Genomic DNA, 7,636 nt, shown 5'->3' with positions numbered 1-7,636 from the left:
CCCACCCCACACACCTGGCCTTGTTACCACATAGCCTGCCATTACACACCCGCTGTTGTTAGTCACAAACAGCCCCCATTAACAACTATTCGCTCTCCCAGCCTGATCATTAGCATCTCCTTTGTCTGTCCAACTGTCTTTCTCTCTCTTTGAGCTCTATCCTATCATTTACTCCCTACCCCACCCACCTCCCTATTTTCTGCATATAAACTGACGTTTTCCCAGCCACTATCAGTCCTGAGGAAGGGTCACCGGACCCGAAACGTTAACTCTGTTTTAAAATTTCACCAACACTGCCAGACCTGCTGGGCTTTTCCAGGAACTTTGTATTTGTTCCTGATTTACAGCACGTGCAGCTCTTTTGGTTTTTACTAAAATAATACTATCTATCTTACAATAAAACTACATTTGTTAAAAAAAAAATGCCAAGACTGAACCTATTGCTTCTGCACAAATCTTACAAAGATGGTGACAATCAGAATATACATTTGCTAGATTCACGAAAACTGCTGGGAACATCCAGAAACAGCTTTCTTGCCATCTGCCTTGGGATAACTCTATAGGGTTGTCACAAGCTGCATAAAACCAACACATTGTGAACTGCTGCACAAAAGATGAAACAATATGCACAGCCAGTTTAATGTGGTAAAATGTCCCAAGTTTCTTCACAAGTGTTATTAGAAGCAAACAAAGCCACATGGGGACATTTCAATAGTGACCAAAGGTTGGTTAAAAAGATGGCTTCTATTGGGCTAGTTAAAAGGAGGCATAAAAGCAGAAGAGTTAAAGGAAGGGATTCCAAAGCTTAGAATCTAGACAGTTTATTGTTTGGATGTTGAAGCTATAGTGAAGGCAAATGATGACTGTAAAAGAAGCCAGAACTGAAGACACGAGGAATTCACGGAGGACTGTAGGCCCGGAAAATTGTATTGGGAAGAGCAATGCTATTGAAGGATTTGAAGCACAAGAATTTAAATTTAGTGTGCAGCTAGATGGGAAACCAATACTAGTCAGTGAGCTTAGGAGCACTGGGATAACAGGAACTTACGAGAGTTAGGATGCATGCAGCAGGGTTTTGTATGAGCTGAAGGAAATGGAGTATGGAGGAGGAGAGGTCAACCAGGAGGACACTGCAACAGTTAGACTGTGGAAATATAAAACAACAATAAACAAGAGTTCCAGCACCAGACCAGCTGCAGCAATAGCAGAAATAGATGTCACTATTTAGGTGAAGGCAGTTTTGGTAACGAAGAGGATATAGAAAAGTTGAAGATATGGATATACAACAGCCATACAAAAGCAGCCTATGGCTTCATGAAAACTGGGTCTGTAGAATCTACTGATATTCTAACAGCTCGCTCCTTCTTACAGTAATGCCCACCAGATCTGATAAATGGAAAGAAATACCACAGAGGTCAAATAAAAACTGAGAGCGGTCAGTAGAATTTCAGACAAGACTCATGGTCCAAATGGCACGTAACTTAGGCTGCTAAGCGAAGTAAGGGTGGTAAAGCTATAATCATATGGAAGTGGTTACAAGGGTCTAGAAGGTTGCAAATTCAAAAGTATGAAAAATGATAAATCAAGAAACTGCAGGTGTCATTTAGAGAAAGATAGCCGACTTGGAGTACAAAATGTCACACAGGTGCATTATCCTTTCAGTCTAGAGTAAATGGGCCTTGGGGGTGGTTTAATTCTGCACTTATCTTCTGTCCCTAGACCTGGGAATTTTGATACGAGCTGCCTAAAGTGAAAAAGTGCATCTGTTGCCCCAGCTTAACATCCCTCACTTTTAATCAACCTAAAAAAATTAAAATATTCAATTTTTCATTCTGAACGAAGCCTGGTAATTTAACCTCAGATTTCCAAAATGTCTCATCTGATTGGCGATTTTAAATCTCAGAGCACTGTACAAACTATCGGCATGTCTCCCAGCAACCTGTTCAATAATTTTCACACATGCAACATCACCAATTTGACCTGTTATTATTCGACCAATAATTTGTCATTTGTACAACATTTCCGTGCGCAAAACCGTTGTTGATTTCATGTAAGTGGCAGTATTAACTGTACAGAGTAATTCAATGTGTGAATTGCTTTGCCATGCTATGCAACTAAGAAGTGGAATTCGCTAACTGTTGTGATAAGGTGCTATATAAGTACATGTTCCTTTTGAATTTGAATGGTTTTTTTGCAACTCGGTGACCACTCTTCAAAGCTGAGTTGATTCTCCTAGTTTGGTACTCCAATTTTGTCCAAGACATGATTTGCTGAAGGAATTTCATTTTTTAAAAATTGCAGTTGGTCATATTCGCAATTGTCTCCCTGGAGTATTGTGCAAATTCATGAACAGAATGCAATATACATACAATATAGCTGAAGGAGGCTCAGTTTACCATCCAACCGCGCCTTAACTTCAGTTCTCATAACATCCTACTTGTTTACAACGCTGCACTATTTGCCAAAACCACAGGAGGAATAACAACAATATCTATTGACCCAAGTATTTAGAACAAAAGTTGGGAAAATATCCTGTGCTTATTTGTCATAATTCACCAAAAATCCACGTTTCATGGGGCACAGGAGTGAATCTCAGCCCTTGCCCTTCCAGCACAAGAATAAAACAACAGATTGTGCATTTTTAAACTGATTCCAGTTCATCTTGAAGGGAAATCATGACCATACTCATATTAAAATAATAATCTGTTAAAACATTAGAACTGCAACAAGCCATTAGACTCAAATGAACAGCATAACATTAATCATCTCAAAAAAAAAATGAAACCTGTAAGTCAATGAGCCAATTGATCAGTTTTTTCCTCCTTCATGAAACAGATTTTTTGAGATCAGATCACCTGGTCTCTGCCAAGTTTAGTAACCTTTGCCAGGTTAACAGTTTAAACATCATAAATGACCTAATCGGTTCAAAGGCATCATGGTATTGTCATTGAACTAATAATCCAGATAAATGCATCAGGTAATGTTCTGGGAACACAGGGTTCTATCCCATTATTTTCAATTAAAGAAAAATCTGGAATTAAAAGTCCACTAATGACCACAAAAAACTATTAGCAATGGACATGAAAGAAAATTTGGTTTACTAGTGTCCTTCAGGGGAGGTAAACTGCCATCTTCACCTGGTATACCCTACATACAAAAATTTAATCCCAGAAATGTGCTGGACTCTTAATCGTCCTGACACGTTCTAGCATTCAATTGTAACAAACTGCTAATAAGTCTCAAAGAAGGAATAAAAACAGTGGCCTAAGCACTGGAAATGACAATGGCAAACTTAGCCCTGTAGAACCTGCAAAGTCTTTCTTGGCAACATCTGGAGGCTAGTGCCAAAATAGGAAAGCTATCTTATAGGCTAGTCAAGCAACAGCCTGACATTGTCATGCTCACAGAATCATTCCTTAAGGACAATATACCAGGCAATGCCATCACCATCCCTGGATATATCCTATTTCACTGAAAGTATAGACCAACCAGAGGTATGGCACAGTGGTAGAGGTGGGAGGGAGTTGCCCGAGAGTCTGCAACATTTGGAGGTCGATTAAGTCTCATGGCATAAGGTAACCTTCATGTACCACATACTATCATCACCACCATCAAACCCCACCATTCCACCTCACCACCTCACCCTCCACACCCAACTGATGAATCAACACTCCTCCACATTGAATACAACTTGGAGGAAGCACCGAGGGTGGCAATTGCATAGGAGACTTCAATATACATCATTTAGAGTGGCTTGGCATCAGCACTACTGCCCGGGTTGGTCAAGTCCTAGGGGACATGCTGGACTGGGTCTGAAGCAGGAGGTGAAGGAATCAACCAAAGGAAAGAATCATTCTTGGTCTCATCCTCACAAATCTGTCTGTTACGTATACATCTGTCCACAACAGTACAGTTAAGAGTAAGCGACACACAGTCCTTGTGAAAATTAAGTTCCAATTTCACAAATGACGTTACCCTTCACTGTGCTAAATGAGATTACAGCGAACAGATCTAGCAACTTAAGACCAAGTATCCATAAATCACAGTGGGCCATCAGCAGCAGCGGAATTGCACTCACACAATCTGCAACCGCAGGGTCCTGCATATCCTTTAATCTAGAACTAACATCAAACCAGGGGAACCAACACCCATTTCAATGAAAAGTGCAGGAAACATGTCTGGAGCAGCACTAGGCACGCTTAAAAATGACGTGTTAACCTGATAAAGCTACGACATAGGACTAATTGCGTGTCAAACAGCACAGCAACAATTAATTGGTGGTGGACAATTAAGTAACTTATTGAAGGAGGCACTCCACAAATATCCCAATCTTCAATGATTGAGAAGCCTCATCAGTGCAACAGATAAGGCTGAAACATTTACAACACAATAAATGGGTTTATTAATCTAATCTCATCTAAACAAAAGGAAGATTATAATTCTTTCAAAAACATCTGGAGTACACTTATACCAGTGTTATAATGTCACCAAACATCAGTACTATTGACATCAAAGGGATGGCAGCAGAAAACCCTGCCTTGTTCTTTTTAGGCTATTTTTGCACAAATGTTGCAGTTGCTATATATACACAATGGCTAAAATTCAAGATTCAGTCATGTACTCCCACAGCTTCCTGTTTGTTCACTACAACCGTTAAAACTGTATGGAAAACAATTAAAACAACGTGAGTATGTTCTCCTGGCTCTTATGGTATTCTGCTTTCTTGTATAAAGTTTTGTAGGAACTTTCTTGTCTAACGTTTCAGACCAACAGTTTCAACCATGTTAGTGGCAAAAAAAAAGTTAAATAATTTGGAATGACCTTTACCAAATATAGCGTAAAAGAAAAGTTTAAATTTACTTTCTCTGCAAGCAGTTTTACACATATCTGAGATTTTCTAAAACGTACAGGCTCTCCATGAATAAAATGTGATTTTTATTTAAAGAAAACACATGTCAACCATATCCCTCACCCTCAAAGGATGCGGTTTCATCTTCTCATGCGCCTGTCAAAATGAAACAACATGAAACTTCTCAAAAAAAAAGCCAGGAAATTAATCAACCGTAACAAGCGGGGGTGGGGGATTACTGCGAAGTATCCTACAGACAAGGGACAATTGGGGAATAATTAAATAAACCAGTGTATCACTCCAAAGTACATGTTTACTGCCAATTCACATAATGACTTATTATTTGCAGGTGCAATATTCCTGAAGTCTGCCCACGATTTCGACACCGGTTGATGATGATTGTGCTTGGGAGACAACGCCCAAGCAGGCACACGGACAGGTTAATGATTCCAAACTCTCACCTCCCCACCCATCAAATTTGAAAAAAAAAACACCACAAGGTTTGGCATGTGAACAGGCAGGGCCTGGATTTATCTGTTAAAACCGTTCCCTGGATGTTACAAATTGGAATGACACCGTAAGTGGAAAGATCTCAGAGGCCACGTTTATATCATTTTCCTCTTTTTTTAAAACTCAATGCCTTTCTTGAGAGAAGGGAACAAGTTTGATGCCTGTTGCTAAGTAACGGCCACACAACAGCTTCTGGAATGTGATTTCACAGCCACCCCGGGAACAATTCTGTGATTAAAAACCGATATAGATTGTAACAATTAAAACAATTCGGAACACAAAACGATGACATTCATAACAGCCCTAAAATGTCAATTCATATCAGTAACAGCGGGGAATAGGAACTATGCGGGTTAAACGCCGGTGATACTATCGAAAATGACAAGATACGTAGTAGCGCATCTACCTTTCCAATAAAAAAAACACCATTCCTGTCTATTACAGGAAATGCGGCAATCGGCCTGTGCCTGCAGTTAAAATGAAATATTTACAGCCGGATCCTATTACAATGTTTAGAATGAGTTTATTATGGTGCAGTGGGTTACTCCGAGGGTCTCTACTCTTTTAACATTTTAGTGCCGAGTGTCAGAAGCTGCACAATGCACGCACCGCGGGCTGCAACATTAAAACATCAATGGCTTGGCAATTTCCGGGTTCGCACGGGGGGTGGGGGTTGTTAAAAAAAAACATCCGTGTCTTAAACACTCGGTAAACTAAGCTGCATTTTCTTGCAGAAGGGGGATGCGGCGAACGGGCTCTGCAACCATCCACAACCGGCAGGTTGCATTTGTTGAAAAAAATAAACAACCACTGATAATAGGTTTCGATCCGCAACCTAAAAGATCACAGTCCAGGTTGCAACACACAACGTAAGGCCTTACATTCCAGTTGCCTGCGCAAATCGTAGTTTCTTTCTCCTGTTTCAACTTATTTGCAATCTAAGACTCAAAGTGCGGAGTGACGCAACATCAAGATGACATGCTGGCCCTATGATTACAAGGAAATGAAGTGTAGAAACAATGTCAATCACTTACAATGACACAGTAACAATATGTCTCCTTTGCAGAAACAGCAGCTCAGCATCGAGTGGGCAGTGGTAGACTGGCCCACAATACTGCGCGCTTCCAGCCGAGCTGTCACTCAGCGCCTCTGGGTCATCCTCCCCAGTGCATGTGGTGAACGGAGAGTGCCATTCATCCACACCCACATAACGCAGAAAACCAAACCTAAAAAAAAATCACACGCGTTATCAACATTGCAACATAATCAGATTGAACACCGTCGCGCTTATTTATTTTTAAATGATTCGTCACAATGCGTTTGATGGTTTAAACTCACAGAAGAAAGAGACCTATATTTTACATTGAAAAGCGATGCATGTAATTCCGACAATCGCCTGTGCCCTCTGTATAAAATGGCATGAATGTCTGTATTTACGGATTTTTACCCCCAAAATTTGGTAATATATAAATGGATCTGATTCCACGCTGTATGCTAAAAAATGCTTAATGCAACTTATACTGTACCATAAAATGGATGCAAAATTACAGACTATTATTTATATATGCATATGCCCTTATGGTTTGCTTAAATTGATAGTGAATTTCCCTTGTGTTGCTTACAATAAATCAGTACAAACCGGTTGTCTGCTACTCATTTTCCTCTATCTCTCTCCTCTTCGCTACCTTGTCTTATTTTGCTTCTTTTTGTTTTCTCTATTGGGGTTTGTGGGTCCCTCAGCATGTAGTCCTGGACATTGGAATGTGCCAGTCCACAACCCCCAGTTGAGATCTGCACTTTACACCAAAAGGTTTTGAGCAGACCAAAGAGCATCTTTCACCGAGTTGATTGTCTTCCAGGCAAAGTCAATTATTGTCTTAGTGTGCATCCCAGGGAACAACCGATTACAGCACAGAGTCACCCAACTGCCTGTTACAAATCTCAACAAAAACGATTGCATCTCTCTTCAGACCTTCTTTGCAAAGGGACATTCCAGAAGGAGATTTGTGGCTGTGTCCTCAGCAGCGCAACCGCTTCATGGACATCGTGTGGCAGTGGAGAGAGACTGGGCATACATGAAGGATCTCACTCTCTTCTCACCACCAGCTAAGACATGCCTTGGTGCTTGTTGGAAATTTCTGTCATTGAGGTACTCTGCCAAATGACTTTGACAGTCTGCTCGGGGAGCCACATGATAGGATCAACCTTTCTTTTCCCACAGGATCTTGGTGATGCTATGTGCTGACCACTGCCTGATGGACTTGTGGTCAAAGGTGT

At 40.7% G+C, this 7,636-nt stretch overlaps 1 protein-coding gene across 5 annotated transcripts in view; it reads right to left on the bottom strand.

The window, feature by feature from the left end:
- LOC109913697 (core histone macro-H2A.1) overlaps positions 1–6,526 on the bottom strand; it is a 38,192-nt gene extending 31,666 nt beyond the window's left edge. For 2 of the 5 annotated variants that reach the window (XM_048603577.1, XM_048603582.1), the window contains exon 1: positions 6,394–6,526. The gene's annotated coding sequence lies outside the window, so the exon portion shown is untranslated. The other 3 variants (XM_048603579.1, XM_048603580.1, XM_048603578.1) reach the window with 3 other exon arrangements.
- Positions 6,527–7,636: the final 1,110 nt, after the last annotated feature.

Source organism: Rhincodon typus, chromosome 12, assembly GCF_021869965.1.
Source record: "Rhincodon typus isolate 14 chromosome 12, sRhiTyp1.1, whole genome shotgun sequence".
In the NCBI taxonomy this organism is placed as follows: domain Eukaryota; kingdom Metazoa; phylum Chordata; class Chondrichthyes; order Orectolobiformes; family Rhincodontidae; genus Rhincodon; species Rhincodon typus.
Note: the sequence above shows the minus strand (reverse complement) of the source record. Positions and strands in the feature narration are given on the sequence as shown.